This window comes from Taudactylus pleione, unplaced genomic scaffold (assembly GCF_031769625.1).
Source record: "Taudactylus pleione unplaced genomic scaffold, aTauple2 ptg000178l, whole genome shotgun sequence".
Taxonomy (NCBI): Eukaryota; Metazoa; Chordata; class Amphibia; order Anura; family Myobatrachidae; genus Taudactylus; species Taudactylus pleione.
In genome coordinates, this window is record NW_028284580.1 from 1,271,884 (window position 1) to 1,294,589 (window position 22,706).

Genomic DNA, 22,706 nt, shown 5'->3' on the forward strand with positions numbered 1-22,706 from the left:
CAAACCAATTTCTTCAGCCACAAGTGGTGTCATGATTGGTGTCTGCGAGTTATCTGTCTCAGGTGGTGATCGGGTTTCAACGGAGGCCGGCATGACTGGAATCACAGATAATGTAGATAGCTCTATTTATAAGACTTGTGTAGCAGTGAAAACTGCCTTTGATGATAAATGACAGGAACTGGAGGGACCGGACTGGGACCGGCGGGAAGACTTGTTGAATTGAACTGATGAACTAAGAACTTGACTCTGGACTGGAACAACGTGGATAGAACTGATGAGCTTGGAACTTGACTCTGGACTGGAGCAACGTGGACTAAACTGATGAGCTTGGAACTTGACTCTGGACTGGAATGTGACAATGGCTGAAGGGAAGTCAGGTAATGCTGAGATGGATAATTGGGAATAACAGGTTTCAGGAAGGAATGGGTAGGTTTGGGAATTTTAGGTTCAGGGAGGGAGTAGGTAGGTAAAAGGGGCAGGAGTTGATCCACAGCAGGAAGCAAGGCAGGGTGATACGATGCAGGTTTACAGAGTGCCAGGGACCAACCAGGAGTAGGACTAACAGCAGAGCACAGGCCAGGTATGCTGTAACAGGACGTCTGGATGCCAGGTATTACTGTAGCAGGTTTTCGGGATGCACCAGGGGTTGCTGTCAGCAGGCTTACTGGATTGCCAGGTTTGGCTGTAACAGGTTTTCTGGAAGCACCGGGGGTTGCTGCCAGCAGATTTACTGGATTGCCAGGTACAGCTGAAACAGGTTTTCTGGATAGCGCCAGGGATTGCTGTAGCAGGTTTCAGGGATATACTAGAACACAGAAACAGCATGAACCATACACCACGGGAAGACGAGATGTTCAGGCCCAGAATGCTATCAGGAGAGGATATATATATCATGGGTCTGGCAGCAATTGGTGGATACGGACAGGTGGTCTGGTAGTAGCATTCTGAGTGGTGGAAGGCACAACATGCAGAGGGAGTATTCATCTCTGCAGCTCTGAGAATCAGAACTACACCTGTGATTCCAATCAGGGCTAGCAGTGCTCACAGACAGAGGAGAGGCCAGGTGCAATAATCAGAGCAAATCCTCCAGACAAATTACACACACAGATCCATGGGGGAGCTGACAGGGGTAAGTCCCAAGGCAAAAAGGTGACAACTAGACAGGGTCGTGACAAGTGGTAGTCCCTGTCGCTCAAGTGATTGGTTTGTTAAACTGAACATGTCCTTTTTAATATATACGACATAAGGGTGGGTGGAAGGGCCAAGAACAATTCCATCTAGCACCTCTTTTCTTTGCATTATGCACTGTTTGGGGCATTGCTGACTGAATTTTTTTTTGTATAGTTTATTAAACTGACATCCTGTCTGCCACTGCTGTGTGGCAATGTTTCATACATGTCCTATATTTTTTTAAACTACTAAAATCACAAATAGATATACTTGCAAAATACTCTTATGCTTTTTTCAACCTTGATTTGTAGCTACCAATCTATTTGCGTGTTTTCTTTAACTTGTATTCCAATGTGTAACAAGAGATGGGCTTGACTTTCCTTTATCATAAGAGCCATGTTTGTTTAGATGCAACTCAAGCACCAAATGAAAAATATATATTTTGTGATGTGATCTGGATATGTTCTCCCCCCTCCCCTCCCAGCCTTCCCATACATAATCCCAAAAGCACGATGATGAGAGATGAATAGTACCAGACTTTAATAATACCCCTTCCTGTTCAGAGCTTCCATTTTGTTTGCTGCCGCATTAATAGTTCTTCCACCCGTTCAAGAATCGAATAATGGGCAGGTGAAACACCTGCATTACTCCCGTCGGTGGGAGGGCCCAAGGACAATTCCATCTTGCACCTCTTTTCTTTGCATTATGCGCTGATTGGGGCATTGCTGACTGTCTTTTTGTGTAGATGACAATCATATTGTTATAGTTTATTAAACTGCCATCCTGTCTGCCACTACAATGCCATTCTCTTTCCTACATGCGGTTGATGAATGCCAAAAATGTCCAGACCCTTTTATGGCCACAGATAGCATCTCCTGCATACCCCTTTCATTTAAAAAAAAATATGAAATACCAAGTTTATTGGGTAGGCAAAACAGGGGACATGTTCACCCAGTTGTAATTATTAATTAATTTCTGCCCTGGCAGTCTAGTATGAGTACTCCTTCCGATGGTCCTGTGTGAAATGGTGCCCTAATCACCACGAGAGGGACTTATATCAAATCCAAAATCTGTGAAATCCAACACCAAGATGATGACTTTTGCCTCGAGTCTGGTGGGAAAATCCCAGCCAGGGCTTGGATCCCATCCAATCCCCCTCCTCCCTCATAAATTTTCTTTGTATTCAAAAAATGAAATAACATTTACTAACGAATCACCCTGCCATCCACATACATACGCTACCTTCCTTGGGCCACTGATGCTGGGAGTTGTAGTTCAGCCGGAAAGCCACAGGCCACTTTCCTCTGATGTAAAAAGCAAGTCTTGGTCCCATTACGCACAACAACCTCCCTCCCTCATCTGTTTACAGTGTATACTAGTTTGCACCTCCACAAGCAAGGCCACCACATTTATATTAGATGTATAAAAAGTATACAGCGTATACGGGCTGAATCAATATTCAATCAGGATGTGGCACAAAATGACGACTGGTGCTCTGTAGATGTCACTCAGGTGATCAGGTTTTAGGTGGTTGGTTCACTTAGGATTGGACACAAGTGGGCTTCAGTGAGCCTGCTCCTGTATACGCCCCAGGCATCTCTGTATGATAGTGCAGACACTGTATAATATCTTCTGACAAACTCTCCATGCTCGAATAGCGAACCTTCTCTAGATCAAAGATGTCTTTCAGGAGCTGAAGAACTTGATCCTACATTGATCTTCATAAATTTTCTTCACAATCAAAAAATTTAAATAAATTTACAAACTAACAATCCTTCCTTCCTTTCCCTGCCTTCAAACATTCTTAGTTTCATTCTATGGGGTCGTATAGTTTATTAAACTGCCATACTGTCTGCCACTGCAATGCCACTCTGTTTCTTAGCTGTGCCATGTTGAAAGCTGAACTGCGACATGTTTGTGACGCCTACTGCTGTCGCTTAGCTTAGTCAACCAGCTAGCATGGTGCAACCTTTTGGCCTAAACTGGATGAAAACAATATTGTGAGCTGTGAGGTGGTCAAAATTGACTGGAAATGAGTGTAAATTAATATTATTGAGGTTAATAATGGAGATTTTTGCTTTTTTTTTGACAATTATTGGAAAAAATCTAAAGCAAAAAAACAGTCACAGCGTTTTGGCAAAACCAAAACCGGATGACGAATTAGAATCAAAACAAATACCAGCAAAAATGTTCCAGCACATATCTCTAATATATATACTGTATATTCCACTGCATATATCAGATCACAGTATAATATACTGGTGCACTACAAGACCTAGAAGTAGTGGGTGTCTTAAGGGAATTGGTATGAAATACCGCCGGCCGCATGGTTCGATTCCCGGCAGCGCCTGGCTGACAGATGCAGAGTTCCCGGCAGCGGAAGTCCAACAGTTCTGGAAATCCTGATCGTCCTAAGGTAAGTATCTACTAACCTAACCCCCTATCCCTAACCCTCCTTAGGGGTGCCTAACCCTAACCTCCCCCCCAAGTGCCTAACCCTAATCCCCCCTCTAAGTGCCTAACTCTAACCCCCCCTTCCCCGCTGCCTAAACCTAAGTCCCCCGGGGGGGGCCTCACCCTAAGTCCCCCCCGGGGGTGCCTAACCCTAACCCTCCCTCCCCCTAGCCTAAGCCTAACCCTCCCTGGGGGGTGCCTAACCCTAAGTTTCCCCTGGGTGCCCTAAACTTAACCTTCCCCCCCGCGGCTGTCCGCTCGCAGCGCCCGTCATCCCTTCGATCGGGATGCCGGGTGCCGGTCTCCCGGCATCTGGGAAATGTCAGGTGTCTACATCTAGACGCCCGGCATTTCAACCCTCATCGACAGTCGGGAAGCCGGCTGCCGGTATTAAGGCAGCCGGCTTCCCGATTGTATACCATCTTAAATGCCCCAGGCCCCCCGGAGGTTTAAGCCAGCCCTGATATCTGCCCCTTAGTCATGCAAAAGCATTGTAGCCAAGACTTTGAAATAATATCCAGTCTGAGCTTTGTGCCACAATCCTCATAATGACATAACTATAATATATCCAGCAAAGCAAATGAAGAATGAAGATCCAACATAGAAAAGAAGATGCCTTTTACAGTACAATTGGTCAGTCAAGGAAAATAGGAACATTTCACGAGACAAAATGTTCTAGAGACAATTTTCTAAAATTGAAGATTGTTTTTAGAATTTTAGGACATTTACTACCTATTCAGTTCTGAATGTTTATTTAACCCATTCACTGCTAATGATAAGTGGACCTACTGTAGGTATGCAGGGTTCAAATGGGTGGGGGTTACCTAAAAGTTTAGCAGCCAAAGTATGCAAATCCCACGATCGCTAGCAAGACATTAGCACACCTACTATGTCTTGCCGTGTGATCGCGATATGTATTTAGACGCCCACCAGCCTGCCATAAGACGCCCACTTTCCCTTAGTAACATACGTCATGTCCAGGAAGTGTATTAAACAATCGGTAACACAGACTAACATCGGACCCATACGCAGCACTTGTGGCTGACCATACCCTACCGCAAGCACTGTGTGTACTGCAGTGTGTAATTCAGCCATGTGACGTGTATGCTGACGATGCGTCTTAATTATGCACGCCCCTGAAACGGAATTCAGAAGCACATACACGCCTGCGTTCACACCACCACACCCCTGTTTCCATCGACCACCTCCTGTCACCACCCACAAACGGCTCGTCCTGTCACTCATTCTAGCTGAGTGTCTGTGTACAGGGTGCTAGTTTGCACATGCACACTACGTCTTATACGCATGTACAGATTGCAAACATTGGCAGGCTACATGCGAACGCAGCCTAGTGACCGGGCCTGAATCAGACCCTGAGTCCCATGTGTAGGCCCCAGAGAACACCATTGCCCTGCAGAAATCAGTATAAAGCCCAGGCAGGGCCGGCTTCATAGTTCGGAGCACTCTGTGCCAGCAGTACAAACAGCGCCCTCACATTGCGCTTGGCACGCCTCCAAATAACATCAGGCTGGAGGGAACCTCACTAGCTAGGCTTCCTCAAGCCCTCTCCCATCACTGAATGGATGCAGCGCTCATGCACGCAGCATCCATTCAGACTCCGGGGTCCGGCATTGCCGCACAGCTGCGGTGGTACCTCCCGATTTCACCAACCGCGGCCCACTTCAGCCCACGGGTGGAACAGCGGACAGTACTGTCCTGCTGAAATTGGGATGTTGGAGAGGGGTGTGCCCTCTATGGGTGGCGCCCCTGTTCGACCGCACTAGTCGAACACACCTAGAGCCGGCCCTGAGCCCAGGGATAGGGGAATCGTTCACTGGTTTCAATAAACCTGTACAGGTATGGATAAATTGAAGATTACCTTCTCTCATTCATATTGTGGACCTACATGCATCCAAACCTTTACGGGGACTTTATTCCTGATACAGAGTTGGGAATAGAGAGAGAGAAAGCACTTAACTGTGTACCTGGACAAACCATGTTGCAATGCAAGGGGTGTAAACTGTAAATACATAATTTTTGCTTTGCATGTAGAGTAAATACTGGCTGTTTTTACATGTAACCCACAAATACTGCACAGCTTTAGTATTACTCTACAATTTAGATGTCAGTTTGGACACGTCCCTCCCAAATCTAGATCTCTCTGCACATTTTAAATCTGTCCCACCTGCAGTGCAGCATGGTTTCACCAAGATGATCAGTTGAGAGAGAGATCTCTCTCAGGGCAAGATTCAGAGCCGCTCGTAAGCGGCCGCTCGTTCGCTCCAAGCGATGTTCGCACAACTGCGCATGCGTATGGGTTGTAATACGCATGCGCGAACCAGTCATTGCGGTCGGAAATTGTGTGCTCGCAAAATAGCGAATGCCTGCTAATTTGAGTGACAGAATGAGGCGTTTGTGGGTGGTAACAGGGGAAGGTGCTTGAAAACGGGGAGTGGAGAACCGAACGCAGGCGTGCCAAACCATCAAAACGGGCGTTTTAAGGGTGTGCATAATTAACAAAGAAGCGTCATCGACCACGTCACTTGGTTGTCTTTTAACCTGAACTGCTCGCATGATTGCGGTAGGAAAATGCTACCACAAGCACTGCGAGCAGTTAATATGCCTTTCGATGTACTCGATTAATCTAATAAATAGCGGAGATGACGTAGTATGCGAGCGGCCAGGGGGCGTTTTCAAAAAAATAGCGAGCGCATGTTTCGTTTGCTCGTTCAGACATAGAGGCGTCAACAGACCGCAAAGATTTAAATATCCGGCCCCTTTTTCTGAACGAGCGAGCGCAAATAGTGTCCGGCTCTGAATCAGGCCCTCTATTCCCAATTCTGAATCAGGCCCTTTGTCTGTGAAAGAGGCTTTTTTTTGCTGTTCAATTGATTTAGCCCATTTACTTACATTGTCTTTACAATTTTGTGTACTGTAATACAGTATTACATATTTGTATACATTTTTATTTTAGTTCAATGCTTTTTTTTATAAATGTTACCCGTTCATTCTCACACAGTAGCAATTTTTTAACTAATTCTCACTAATATATTTTTTTCCTTTTGCTTATTACTCCATTTGTCCTCAGACATGTAGCTACGCTGTATGACAGCAGCACAGTGCGTATCCACCCAATTCAGTTCAGCTATACCCTCATACCCAAAGGCGCTCTTTCTTTATTTTGTGTTTTCCTTTGATATTTACAGATATTGATGTTGGAATGTGACCAGCCCAGAAATAGGCTCAGCAGCGAAGCTGTGATCCAGGAGCGAAACATAGCAAAATTGGGAGATAAAAGGAAATAGCTTGGTGCCTTATGGGTAAATCTCTGGGTTTATTTGACAGCAGCCTTTGGGGGCTCCAACAGGCTCCAAACAAGTTATGCAGAAAACAGGGTATCTCCGGCGCTGTCTAAAACACCACTGATAACTAAAATCAAAATCAGCCTGGAACACCTTAATGACTCACATATACAAATGAGCTAAACAAAACAGTGGGACTGATTAATAGATTTACGGAAATTTGATATTTACGTAAAGCTTCAAAGTTTTTTTTATTTATGCATGTGCAGAAATCGCACTGTGCATGTACAGGTCTGGTCCTGCGATGTGATTGACATTCTGCTGGTGTTTGCAGGTGGCGACGGGAAGTGTTACAGAAAATGGGGGGGGGGAGCCAAAGCCAGTGGCTGTGTCCTTGGATGCAGCTTCACTGGCCCGGCAGCAGGATTTTGATGGACATACTGAGTAACCTGAGGGTAACTCAGATATCTGCTGTTCACGCAGATGATCTGATGCTGCGTCTTAGATGCAGCAGTGGATCAGAGAAGCGGCAATCTGGTGCAGTTAACTAAACATTGGTCAATAGCGACCATGCATTGTATCCGGGTCTGAATCAGCCCCTTAAAGTGCATACACAGGAGATGATATCTTTGAACGATATTAACGATAACGATATAGTTCAACGATATATCGTTCATATCGTACCGTGTGTATGTAATGAATGGCCAACGATGCGCGCTCCCATCGTCCATGGATGCAGGCCAACCTGGACAATATTGTTCATTTTCCATAAGGGAGAACAATCGTTGGTCGTTGATGATATCTTTGGTGTGTGGATGAACAATATCGTTCATCCAGCACACCGGGAATTTCAAGGGAGATCGTTCAGCGGTATCGTTCGCTGAACAGATCGTCCCGTGTGTACCCAGCATAAGTCACTGAAAACTTGTGTGTGCCTGAAACTCCAAGGCTACTATATTATTATGTACCCCCTTATATATTTGAAGCGAGGGGTCATTTTAATTTACAAATACAAATTTGGGGGTTGCAGTTTCCCTCAAACCTCAAATGTTTCTGACACTTATATGAAATCCCTATCTTTTGCGGGTGATTACAGGCACTTGCTGGTGTATAAAAACAAAGATAAATAGTAATTAGATAGATTATCACAACGCTGGTACAGACTTACAATCGTTATGTAATTTCTAATTGAGCACAGTGATCACAGATTTGTGAGCAACTGGAATTGGACATATTAATATAAAGTCCTTAGGAACTCCGGTATTAGGGGGATTATCTCCCACAGTTTATTCATATGAGTCTCATAGAAAGATTAAATAAATTGTCTTATGTATGCTCCAAGTGTCTTCTACACATCACTTGTGCTTGTGAGCCACTTGGTGGGTTGCCGCGATAAGGAGATTGAAACTGACAGTGCGCACTGTAATATGGCTCCACAGAAACTCAGAAGCTGAGCATATGTTGTGTGGCTCATGTATTATCGTAGTGGTTTACATAGAATTATTTCAGTCGACGCATTTCCTTCTTTTCCTCTGAGAACTTTGCAAGACCAGGTTAATATTTAGTAAGAGCAGCTCATAAGTTCATCTCAAGATCCCTCTCTGGCAAAGCTACCGCATTGCAGTCAAGGAGTTAATGCCACCTGAAGACGGTGTTAGCCCATGCATACATCATACACAAAGCAAAACTGGAGGGATCTTGTTAATTACTGTTCCCATAGAAAACTATGGTGACGGCTGATGTCAGAGCTGGAGTACAGAAAGCAGGAGATACATTCCAGCAGCACTTAATTATGCCCTTAATTATGTGGAAACAGCAGCTTCTGCATATTTTAAGGGCAGAATTGAATTGATAAATAGTCCCTTAGAGTAGTAACATCATTCCATCAATGCTAAAATCTTATTATTGTGGCATATCCACCACACTTTATTAATAACATCTGTTCTAGCAAGTACTGACTGATCCCATGTGTAGCCAATAACACGTTAGTGCAGCAAATAAAGTTTTAGACAATGAAGGCATTGGATGCAGTCAATATTAGCATTAGGCACTAGGGGGGGGTTAGGCACTAAGGGGGGAGGGTTAGGTTTAGGGTGCGTGGAGAGAGAGGTTAGGCACTAAGGGAGAGGTTAGTTTCAGGCATTGGGGAGAGAGGGTTAGTGTAGGGAGAGGGGGGTGGGTTAGGATACCTACCGACAGGTGTCAGTATCCTAACCCTGTCAGGATGCCGGCGTTGGGATTCTGACCGTCAGGATTTCGAGCACCGGCACCCCGTACCCATCCCTGAAGGCATTGCTTTCCTGAACAAGTCAACACCACGGCCGCAACTAGGGGGAGGGCTAGAGGTGCACGTGCACCAGGTGCCGGATTGCAAGGGGGTGAAAAAAAGCTGACTCGCGGTGGCTTGGGGCTGTAGATTCAGAAAACGGCCATCCAAAAATGGCCACCGCCAAAGAGGAGACAAATGCTAGAGGTCCTCCTTGGTGGTGGCCATTTTTGGATGGCCGTTTTCAGCAGATTCCATGCGGACTAGCCATCCGCATAGACTCCCATCAGGCTTGCGACGAGACCCTTGTGGTAGGGTCTCATTGCTGCAAGCCCTGGAGTGCTTTTGGCTCTATCAGAGCCGAAAGCACTCCCACTGACATCACTTGTGATGTCAGTGGGGCCGGCCCCAGACGGTAGGCGTTCCCATGGGAATGCCTCCATCTGGCCAGCCACGCCCCCGGCACGCCCACCAAAGGGGGTGTGCTGTCACTCACCATCGACAGCATGCCCCCTTTGTAGCAAGACCCATAGCGACAGCTTGCCCGTCGCTATCTGGGTCTCACGCATGCGCACGACAGAGCCGCCTCCATCGTGCGCATGCGCACTAGGCCAACATCGACCCGCTTGCAAGCGCTCAGCGCTCGAGAGCGGGACTGAATTAGGCCCATAGTGTGCACCTGCTTTTTCCCCCTTCTTTTCTGCTGTAGAACTACAGGTCTCGGTATTGTAGCACCTATTATTATGTTTAAGATTAGGATGTGCAGCCCAGCCTTTCCTTTTTTTCTATGTGTATGTGTGTATTTAAGGTACATTTGAAGGTGAGACCCCTTCTCTTGGGCTAGCACTCCTACCTGCCCCTGGTGATTTTGATTAGTATGGGTTCTTGCATTGCAGTACACACATCTAATTGGCCCTATGAAAGGTAAGTCCTAGATAAATTAATCAGTGTGTCAGTATTAGGAATGTTAGGGACCCATCTGTATAAGGTTCACCATGATGTGGTAGGTGGTCAAACATCTACTAAGAAACCTTACTTTAAAAATCATGTTAATTGTTAAGAGTTTATTATAAATATTTTGATCATTAGAATTCTTAGTGCTTATAGTGTGCACCTGCTTCTCCCCTCTCTGTAGTAACCTGCCATTGGTGCAGGTCTTTGTTAAAAGGGCATCCAGCCCTGCACAATATGTCTGTGATAGTTTTTGCTTCCCTGTGAAAGCCTCTGGTCTGATTCTGATTTCCATGTCCTGGTGAATTCCTGCATTTGCCTTGCTTGGTCTGTGTATTGGAGAACCCCTGTCTGCTTGGATCCTGTATCTTGTTTCTACTAACTGTGAGCCATTGCATAGTTAGAGCCTCAGCATTTCTTTTAATCCCTACTGTCCTGAGTTTAAGACGTGGTGGCATCCTAAGTAGCGGTGAGTATATAGTACTCTAAGGGAACACCGGGTGACTGTTATAGGCAGAAGAGCTCCGTAGCTTGGCTCTAAGGGTCTTATAAATATACTCCAGTGTATCATAACATCTTCTCTCTCCCTCCTCCTTTTCCTTCACCATAACCCTCCCTTTTTCTCATCTTCTTCTCTTTACCTCCCCTTTTCTTTCACTCCTTGTTTTCATCTCACTCTTTCCACCTCCTCTTTTCTTTTGCCCCTGCCAGGGACCACTTAGGCATTCCTGATGGTTTGCACTCTGACTATGGCCAGAGGTAGTAATTTGATTTAATTTATTGTATCACACTAATGTCAGGACTACGATCGTGCAGATCCCCAGGTGCTGATGCAGTGAGGGCAGAGCTAAATATAATACACTGAATATTCTATCTCTCTGCCCATTGTATCATACACTCATTTATTCTCCCATCACCTGTGGTAACTGAAGGAGCCACAGGTCTCCCTAACAGTCTATCACATTTGTGCTGGCTCACTATGCAGTTAGCTGGTCTCCCTTTGACTCTCGCAACAATTAACAGATATAGCATGACCTAAGCAATTTAATATCTTCATCAAAGACTTGGTTCTGGAGTGTATATTAAATAGACTAATAAAGCACACTTTATTTAAAAAAGAAATACAATTGATAGTTACAGAAATGTGAAAAAGAAAAGGGGTTACAAGATACATAGATATATTGCAATTTCAAATAAAAAGTAAAAAAATGACAGCATAACACGCAGCTAATCTGGTCAAGAGGAATGACAAGAAATACAGGTACAGACTTCAAATTAAGAATGTATCCCCCAGTCTGACAAAGAGCAAAGGACTATCATCATTTTATTCCTTGTGCACCCATCCCTTAGTGAGGTTATAACCAAGTCTCTGATGACTGGCTAACCAATTATTTGAATAAGGGTCCATACTAGGACTGGAAAAAAACAGCGATGCAGGAATCTTTTGCCTGTTACCCTCCCTTACACACACCTGTAATCTATACTAATATAATAAGAACATTGTGTCTGCTTGTTCCAAGTTGGTACAAAATCTAATGAACTGATTTTCATGAAAACTGCATCATTTTGTGGTGGAAACGTCTAAAAATAACCTGCAATTTGTTTCATCTCGATCCATTAAGTTAAAGCTGAACAATAACAAAAACAAAATGTATTGACATTATCAATGCAAGAGATAGGTGGGGCACCATGCACGCATTAACTTGAATAGGATAGGCCACATAGCAGTCTGCACACAGGGCACACAATGACAGTGGCGTTACAATGGGGTTGCGGGGGGTGCTGGTTGCACCAGGGTGTCACCCTCGGAGGGGGTGACACCAAAATGCCGTCTCCTCCTCAGTGACAGGAGCCGGGTGCTGCAATGTCACATTATCCTGCAGAACTTGGCTCCTGTCACAGAGGACGAGTCAACAGTGGTGGCACAGGTCTCTGGGGGCAGCCTAGCATCTCCAGAGATGATGGGCACACCCCCAGAGTGACGCTTTCGGGATTTCCTGATAGGCCACACCCCTTTGTTATGTCGCCCCCCTTTTCAGGCGCATGCAAGGGGGGCTATAGAGTGCACACTCGGTGACACCTCTGCACAGTGACATTGTGGTGAGTGGTAGGTGGAGGTGCTGCTGCCACCAGTCTATATAGCTTGTTTAAAAAATAGGCTGGGCAAACCTATAATTATTACCCAACAATTTATCACTGTATAATCAATACAAAGTTTATTACAACATTTTTCACACAAATAAAAGTAAATAAAAGGTAAATCAGCATATGCTGTAAAACACTTCAATCATTAAATGCACCCTTAAGTACAAAATAGAACATTTTAATTAGCTAACATTGCTATATCTTGCAAAAAAGATATAAAAATGCTATCCAATGTCTATAATAAGGTAAATGTAGAGAAAGTCTAAGTTCCAATATTTAGCACCTAAGCTCAAGTGTAATTAGATATTGTTACTGTCATCAGAGGATTGCAATGTAATAGAGGAGCTGGTTAGAACGCTGGTAGTTGCTCTTATTGATCAGGAAAGTGGAGCTAAGTGGTTGTCCTGGGTAACCAAATCGTATGCTGCTGGTGGTTTGTTCACAGACTCACAAGTCGGTCTGTGTATACAGCCCTGCTGAGGAAACCACTGTTGTTGGTATATGGTTTACCACTGCTCTAGGGCTCCATTAAGGATGCAGTGTGCTGGGGCTGCATGTCTCTGCTGGGTGTGACCGCAGTCTGTGTGAGGCAGTCTGAATGAATGTGATGCCATTGCTGCTCCCAGTTATCAGACGCTAGCCAGCAAGTGGCCACAATCTAAGTGCAGTGCGTGAGTCAGTGTAAAGTGATGGTATACTCACTCCAAGCAGAACAAATTGCGGTCTCTCCTCTGATGGCTATTAACACTGAGCTCTTTGTAAAAAGGTGATATAAAATGTATTCCATAAATAGCTCTTTTTGAAAAAGAATATACAATTTTTCTTTGTGGGCAGCTGCAACCAACTAATTACCCACACACAGATCACATGGTGAGTGCCAGGGTCAGCCACGTTTTTATCTTTGTAGTCTGTATAGCTTTACTGGTCACATGGGCCACTCCTGCGACAGGGCTGCTATGCAAAGCAATACAACTAGAACACCTTAAATGAAAAAAACTTGGCAGAAGCAATTTCATTGCTGGTGGAGCAGCAGGACACAGCTAGTAGGATTATTAATTATTTTGAGCAACCACCATTGTGTGTGTCCATACTAGGACTGCCCACTTAACTTTTAACTTAAATACAAACAGCCATACATAATGTTCCCTATATAATAACTACACAAAATATGGTACTCGCCCCTTAATCTCCATTATATAAATTATACTATGAGTGTAAATACAACACAGCTGTGATGTGAGTTTGGTTCGATACCTCATACATCGTAAGAATTTCCAAATTGCACCTACCCAGCATATACTGTAGACTTAACGTATTTTTCTATGACTTTGTAAGCTCCTGGAGGTTATAGAAATATTAATTTTACGTCAAAAACAGACCACACATGGTTTGTCTTTGATCTGTTACGTGTAGTCACATATGGTACCTAGACTTCTGAGGGTTTGCTCCTGTTTTCGGTGCCAGCTTCCCCTGTCTAAATAATCAATAAGCGGCTCACAGACAGTTGGCCTGGTTTTGCAAACCCCTGCTGTTAATTGTGTTATCTGGTCACAGGATGTCCTCAGAGAGATGCATACTAATGGATTAACCAACCTCCTCTCCTGAGTGGAGTTAACATGCTATTGACAAACCTACCATGGGCTAACAAAAGGCCTCTCTATACCTGTCGTCTATGACTTTGAACAAAACTACTACCGTGTTTCCCCGATAATAAGACCTACCCCGAAAATAAGCCCTACCCTTACTTTTGTAACCCGGTCCAAATTAAGCCCTACCCCGAAAATAAGACCTACCAAAATCCCATTTTGAGCTGGGAACACTTCAGAGTCCAGCATTCCCAGTCATGCAGTGCGCGGGTGACATCATGACGTCACCCGCGCGCTGAGGATCCTGTGCGGCCGCGCCTGCTGGATCACGTTAGATCCAGTCAGCGCGCAACTGGTGGGTGGGGGATCAATTGCAGGGGGGCTTGCACTGCAATAAGGGAGCTGCATAAGGGACACTGCTACAGGGGGGGCCTGCATAAGCGGCACTGCTACCGTACAAGGGAGGCTGCATAAGGGGCACTTCTACAAGGGGGCCTGCATAAGAGGCACTGCTGTCAATGTTAATTAAAATAAGACCTACCCCGAAAATAAGCCCTATGGTGTTTTTTTTAACAACAACAAAAAATAAGACAGTGTCTTATTATCAGGGAAACACGGTATTAAAAGAAAACCATAACTTACAAAATGTCCTATATATCTATAATTTCTACAACAACAACTCCCCTTCATCTGTCTATCTGCTTGGGAGGAAGAACACCACATCATTTATTTAAATTAACATTTTAAAGGCTTTTTTACACTCAGAAGCATGCTCGGATCTCACTGATCTGATATGCTTCTGCTAAACATGCCACTAATTAGGTCATCTATGCATTTAGTGCGCTCATGTTGGCAAACACGAATCTTAGTAAATTTGTGATTTGCATTGATGTCAATGTTATTCATACAATGTTTGGTCCAATGGTGATATGCCATGAAAAGGAGTATAAAGTTGTGTTTGACATGCAAAATCCATGCGAGATACCCTTTAGTAAATTCTCGATTTTCAAACTTATAGGTTTAACATTGAAAATCACCAAATCGCACCAACATGATTCTTAGGAAATTCCCTCTTAAATATTTAAGTATTCTCCTCTTCCCCAAATCCAGCCCCACATCATTTAATTGCCCCCTAAGTACTCAGAAATACATAAAAAGTCTTATCACACCACCTTAAATTACCAAACACCACCATCTATTATTATGTAAAATTACCCACACCATGAAATAAATTACGCCAACCAATTAAAAAATTAGCACCCACCCTCAACATTAAATTAGTATAACTCCCTCCCCCCCCCACAGTAATTCCATATGAGCCCTCCCTCCCACATTTACCTTCTTTCCTTGGCGCTGTGTTAGAAGAACAGACTCTGCTATCTGCCTATTTTGATCCCAGGAGTCCTAGCAGCAGCAATGTATGCTGGGGTGGCGCACACAGGTCAGGTGGTGCGGCACACACAGGTCAGGTGGTGCGTGCCATTCCATGGATGAGATGTCCGGCCAATTGGAGGGTAGGGGGGCTGCGCACTCAGATTGAGTGGGGAAGTTAGGGAAAGAACGGATCTCAGAGATCTGTTACTCTTGTCACCTGTGGCATCCGGCAGACTTGGGGGAGGTCCCGCTGGTGCTATCCTAAACAGATTTGCGTGCCTCCCTGTGGCAAGCGTGCCATAGGTTACTGACCCCTGTAATAGTACAATAGTATGGTGTCATGGAATCAGAGGAGGGGACTCTAATTTAGAAGGAAATACCATAGTAAGCCAGTTTGTAAAATACCAGTTGAAAGTTACTTAAAAAAATGATTTATACTCATATTGGAAAGTTTCTAATCCTAAAAACTATTTAAATTGTTGTGTCTATATGCAAGGATGGCCATAAAAAAGGCTCAGCTGAGAAAGAACACTGCCAAAGGATTTTAATAAACATTGACAGGTGAATATGACTGATATACAATCTGCCTCAATTGGTGAGTTTAATTTGGTTCTAAATTATCAAGATCATACTTCAATTTCAGGACACTGCAATCAAAATGAGCAGCTGGCATTGCTCCCGAATTTCTGTAGATATTTTTCTAGTTTGATGCTCCCCTCATCCTCCAGGATGACAAAGGTTTTAGTATTTTTGTGAAAAAGCTACAGTAGATTGGTCATGTAGCTGTTATCTGCTTTAAGCAATGAGGGTAAAAGTATTTAAGTGTATTATACAGTGGCTAATAATTTATAGCTTGATTATATATTTTATTTCTATATAAAAAAGCCAGTATCTTGTAATTTTCCTCTGACATATTGTATAAAGTTTTCCCTAATGGTAATGCCATCAGTGGTTATTTAGCATTAACCTAACAGTTACAGTATGACTTCTTCTTTGAACCTCTGTATTAGATATAATAAATCTAGTTTACCGCATACCTGTCTCATTGTAAGTTATTATTCCTGTGTCACATGCATATCCAGTTCCTTTCCTGTTAGTACAAATTAGTGGTCCACTTAAGACAAAGATGCTTCCATGCCAAATGTGAGGACATTACTAGTGGCATCAAGGTTCCAGGCAGGGATGTACTAAGAGAGGAGGGGGCCGTGTTCATTCCCCGTCCGGGGCCCCCTCCTCTCTCCCCAGCGGCCAGCAGCAGACTGATGTGTGTGACCACTGACTCCAACATCAGTAGACTCTGGACATTAGTCTGTGCCCAGAGTCTACTGCGCAGGTCGCCAGGGAAATGGCGTGGCCCCCATTTTCCCGGTAATTTATTCACTGCGAATGCACAAAACGCAGCAAAAATGGCCGCGGCGGGCATTTTCCGGTGTTTTGTGCAGGGCTGAGACACCCGACGTGTGACCTCGGAGAGATAATTATTCGATAATATGGGTATAGGATGTGCGGTGCGGGTCCCCAGGGGCCCATGTGCGGTGCGGGAACCCAGGGGCCCATGTGCGCGCCACACTCTGCACCAGGGTTCCTAACATTTGGCTCCCTCCTTCTAGGAGGGAGCTATCGGGCATCCACACGGGGGGGTGTCACGGTGAAAAGGGGGCATGGCCTGGATCATACAGTGTCATCGTGGCCCCACCTCTCTTCACAGTGCTGAAGCAGGGGGCAGGGCTATGATGGTGCGATTCAGCGCAAATTGCATCACCGCCCCCCCCCCGCTGCCAGGGTTTATACAACCGGCTCGCTGGGACTGGGAGGCAGAGGCGGCACCCGATTTTCGGGAGGCTCCACGGCCGAATCGGGAGGGTAGGCAAGTATGCCCTGTACCTATTATAGATACGCCCATGGTTCCAGGATAGTTGTCTCAAAACGCCATGTTTGGTATATGCTGCTGGTGTACAAAATAAACAGTACAATGCTATCTGCACACCAATATAAAAAAATATTAATAAAGGATATAGTCAAAAGAACAATCAAGAAGTAAAGTATAATCATTCACTACTGCTTCAATAAAATAATGCTTTTTATTTCTTGTAGATAAAATAAAGGAAAATTTCCCCTATATGATATCATTTATTAATTAAAATGATGATAATTATAAATAAATACAACATATGCTGTTATTGTAAATTAGTGTATACTCAATGAAAAAGCTTTCACCTGATCGGTGCATATGAGATAGTCTAGAGTCCTGTAAATCCTACCTCAACAGCTCAATATAAAAGTATCGTATGGCTTTCAATAATCACAGCCTAATTCTTTCTGTAAAAATCAAAGTATGTGGTCCATTTCCCTCATTGATTTACAATGTGGACAAACAGGCAAAACAGTCTTTACTTCAAGCAAGTTACCAGTGGAGTCTTTAACATGGTAATCCACTGTACAGTATATTATAAGTGGTTTACGGTCTCCGTGGTTGTTCTGTTTGTGTATAAGTGTGAACATCGTTTTTCTCCCTTGTCTTCCTCTAGGAATGCAATTAGGTCTTAAGCTGGGTTGGGTATGCGATCCAGGTGCTGATAATGCTGGCATTCAGAGTCCCACCAGTCCCACCAAATCCCAACGCATGCAGGTAAGTATTCTAACCCTTCCCCTAACCCACCTTTCCCGCAGCCTAACCCTAACCCAGTCCTCCCACAGCCTAACCCTAACCCCTCCCCCCACAGCCCGACCCTAACCCTCCACCTCCTCAGCCTAACCCTAACCGTCATTCTAGTGCCTAATCCTAACCTGTAATGCTGCTTACACACAGTGCGATCTGTACCACCAATGACTTGAAAGATATCTTTCTTGTGGTGCGTACACACGGTCAGATCAATAATGATAAGGACGATAATGATATCGATCATATTGTCATCATTCATATTGTCCTGTTTTTGGGACCTTCCAACCCCCAAACGATAGTCGATGTGCGGGCATAGATGGTCGATATCGATATCGACCATCGCCCGTGCATGCAGGCCAACTTGGTCGATATCGACCAGGTTAGCCTGGTTGCTATAGGCACCTGCGATCGTCGATCGGGGGTCGTTATAGTTGTTTGGGGGTTGGTGCATGTGCTGGATTTTCGATATCGAACATCCAGCACATGCAGGACGATCAGACAATGATATCTTTATCATTGTCTGATCTGTCTGATCGCTCCGTGTGTACGGAGCTAAAAAGATCTTTCAAATATATCTTTCAGTGAAGTCATCCTGCCACATTTCTGAACAGGCAAAGTTGACAATATCGTGCAAGTTGGCCTGCATGTACAGATGATCATAGATATCGTTATCGTTCACGCGGAAACGCGCATCGTTGGTTGTTCACCGCATAAAGACGAATGATATGAATGATATATAGTTGAATGATATCGTTATCGTTCATATAGTTCAGATATCATACCGTGTGTACGCAGCTTAACTCTAAAACTAACCCTAATACTCACCATCGAGATCGCAGCCATCGACTCCTAGGCCAAAAGTTTATTACTGAGAAATATTAAATTAAGTAAATTGTGCTTACCTATCCTCCTGGGTTGTGTTATGTGGTGGTTGACCGGGTTGTGATTCTGTCGTCCACATACTTTGTGATTGACAGCCACCAGCTTTGGTTTTGCCTATCACATAGACCACAAATAACTTGAATTGTTCATGGGCATCCAAACCTTGGCACCCCTGCAAGTGCCCGGCAGCACACCAAGGTGTCAATGTAGTACCTAGTAGGGGAACTGCTGTATTAGACTATAGTCATTGCAATTAAGACTCTAAGAGCCAATGGGACATTAAAAAATAAATAACTATATACGTGTGTGTAATTTTGCATATGTATTGTGTATATATATATATATATATTGTGACCTACAGTATGTGGCTATAGTTAGTAAGTGTGACGTGTTTTAATGAATCATATTTTAAGAAGCGTCATCTACAGTATTTTTACGACTAACGGGGGTTTGCTTAAGTGTACCGAGATCAGATTATGATTGTGCCTATGACAGATGATGTGGCACAGTGATTCACAGGCTTAGTAACCAATCCAGGACAGCCCTCTATATATGTAATTCATTCTTTCAGAGATGTAAGTGATATGTACATTATCTGTCCTCACTGTATTTAATTTGCTGGTGCAAGCTACGTTTCTGTAAATTATATAAATAATGAAAATGGATTTGCTAGATTTGCTGTCGATAATTAACAATTACCCTCTGTTTTCATAGACAGTAAGGTTAGTCCATCAAGTGTAAAGAATTCTATCTTGAGGAATTTCCTTTTCTTCTCTTTCGTTGAAATAGATGTAATATATATATATATAAATATAAGGGGTGTGCATCGGCAACTTTTCGTGTTTTGTGTTTTTTTTCTTTTGGATCTGGATCTTTCTTCGTGTTTTGGATCTGGATTGGTTTTGCCAAAACCACCCTTCCGTGTTTTGGGTTCTGGGTTTTGTGTTTTGGATCTGTATTTTAAAAAAAAAAAAAAGCATAAAAACAGCTAAAATCACAGATTGTGTTGGTTTTTCAGCTCCTATGCTATTATTAACCTCAATAACCTTAATTTCCACTCATTTCCAGTCTATTCTGAACACCTCACACCTCACAATAGTGTTTTTCTGTCCAAAAGGTTGCACCGAGGTAGCTGGATGACTATGCTAAGTGACACGAGTGGGCGGCACAAACACGTGACCCATCTAGGAGTGACACTGCAGTGGCAGACAGGATGGCAGTTTGAAAAACTAGGCCCCAAACTGTACATAATGCAAAGAAAAAAAAGAGGTGCAAGATGGAATTGTCCTTGGGCCCTCCCACCCACCCTTATGTTGTATAAACAGGACATGCACACTTTAACAAAGCAATCATTTCAGCGCCAGGGTCTGCCACACAACTGTGGCTGAATGATTGGCTCGTTTGGGCCCCCACAAAACAAGCTGGCAATTAATCTGTCCCTGCACAAACTGGCTCTACGGAGGCAAGATGTCGTCCTCAGCCACCAATTCCTCACCCTCTTCAGTGTTGTGTACATCCTCATCCTCACAGAGTATTAACTCGTCCCCACTGGAATCCACCACCACAGGTCCCTCTGTACGTTCTGGAGGCTGGTCTCCCTGGAAGAGTTGATAATTCATTTTTATGAACATCATCTTCTCCACATTTTGTGGAAGCAACCTCCTACGCCTTTCGCTGACAGGGTTCCCGGCTGCACTAAACACTCTTTCGGAGTACACACTGGAGGGGGGGCAACTCAGGTAAAATAGAGCCAGTTTGTACAGGGGCCTCCAAATTGCCTCTTTTTCCTGCCAGTACAGGTATGGACTGTCTGACATGCCTACTTGGATACTGTCACCGATGTAATCCTCCACCATTCTGTCAATGGTGACAGTATCATATGTAGTGACAGTAGACATGTCAGAAATTGATGCCAGGACCTTCAGTCCGGACCAGATGTCCAAACTTGGTCCTGCCTGCCCTGCATCACCGCCAGCGGATTGCTTAGGATACCTAAGTTTTTTCCTGGCAGCCCCAGTTGTGGGAGAAAATGAAGAAGGAGCTGTTGACGTGTCACGTTCTGCTTCAGCTGACAGTGTTTTCACCAGCAGGTCTTTGCACCTCTGCAGGCTTGTGTCGGCCAGAAAGAGAGACACCACATAGGCTTTAAACCTAGGATCGAGCACGGAAGCCAAAATGTAGTGGTCTGATTTCAACAGATTGACCACCCTGGAATCCTGGCAAAGCGAATGAAGGGCTTCATCCACAAGTCCCACATGCCGAGCGGAATCGCTCCGTCTTAGCTCCTCCTTCACTTTCTCCAGCTGCTTCTGCAAAAGCTTGATGAGGGGAATGACCTGACCCAAGCTGGCAGTGTCTGAACTGACTTCACGTGTGGCAAGTTTGAAGGGCTGGAGAACCTTGCACAACACGGAAATCATTCTCCACTGCGCTGGGGTCAGGTGCATACCCCCTCCTTTGCCTATGTCATAGGTGGATGTATAGGCTTGAATGGCCTTTTGCTGCTCCTCCATCCTCTGAAGCATATAGAGGGTTGAGTTCCACCGCGTCACAACCTCTTGCTTCAGGTGATGGCGGGGCAGGTTCAAGAGTGTTTGCTGGCGCTCCAGTCTTCGGCACGCAGTCGCTGAATGGCGAAAGTGGCCAGAAATTTTTCGGGCCACCCAAAGTGTCTCCTGCACGCCCCTGTCACTTTTCAGAAAATTCTGCACCACCAAGTTTATTGTGTGAGCAAAACATGGGACGTGCTGGAATTTGCCCAGATGTAATGCCCGCACAATATTGGTGGAGTTGTCAGATATCACAAATCCCCAGGAGAGTCTAAGTGGGGTAAGCCACTGGGCGATGATTTCCCTCAGTTTCTCTAAGAGGTTGTCGGCGGTGTGCCTCTTACTGAAACCGGTGATACACAGCGTAGCCTGCCTTGGAACGAGCTGGCGTTTCTGAGATGCTGCTACTGGTGACGCTGCTGCTGTTGCTACGTAAGGTGATACATCTACCCAGTGGGCTGTCACAGTCATATAGTCCTTATTCTGCCCTGTTCCACTTGTCCACATGTCCGTGGTTAAGTGGACATTGGGTACAACGGCATTTTTCAGGACACTGAGGACACTTTTTCTGACGTTTCTGTACAGTCTCGGTATCGCCTGCCTAGTGAAGTGGAATCTAGACGGGATTTGGAACCAGGGACACACTACCTCCATCAATTGTCTAAATCCCACTGCACTAATGGCGGATACCGGACGCACGTCTAACACCAACATAGCAGTCAAGGCCTCAGTTATACGTTTTGCTTCAGGATGACTGCTATCGTACTTCATCCTCCTCGCTAAGGACTGTTGGAGGGTCAATTGTTTAGTAAAAGTAGTGGTGTTCCTACTTCCTCTCTGGGATGATGAACGACTCCCAGCAGCAGCAACAGCAGCAGCGGCAGCAGGAGGCGTAGCAATGCAGGATCCTCCGGAGGAATCCCGGATACAAGAGTCAGTCATGCCAGTGACATGGCCTGCAGGACTACTTCCGATCCTGACTAAGGAGGAAATTGACGAGGAGGGTTTGCAGGCGCTTGGATACAACAGGACAACAGGATTTAGGTGTCCCTGGACTGCTTACGGTCTTAGCCAAAATTTCTGAACTTGACAGTAACTTTTTATGAACGCGCTGCAGGTGCCGTATAAGGGAGGTTGTTCCTAGGTGGTTAACGTCCCTACCCCTACTTATATCACCTTTACATATGGTACATATGGTAAGACAGTTGTTGTCCGGATATGGATAGAAATATTGCCATACCAAAGAGGTGGAATGTTTGGTCTTCTGCCCAGGCATGACCGTGATGGGCTTTTTCATCCCACAGACAACAACTGTCTCCCCCGGAGCCTGATTTAAACAAACCACATCACCATCAGAATCCTCCT

The 22,706-nt window shown here is 44.7% G+C and overlaps 1 long non-coding RNA gene across 1 annotated transcript in view; it reads left to right on the forward strand.

Moving 5' to 3' along the window:
• Nucleotides 1–1,065: 1,065 nt before the first annotated feature.
• The window catches only part of LOC148520021 (uncharacterized), a 169,659-nt gene continuing 148,018 nt past the window's right edge, over nucleotides 1,066–22,706 (forward strand). The window contains exon 1 of the long non-coding RNA XR_015878878.1: nucleotides 1,066–1,129. This is a non-coding gene — a long non-coding RNA (uncharacterized LOC148520021). The remainder of the gene's footprint in view (nucleotides 1,130–22,706) is intronic.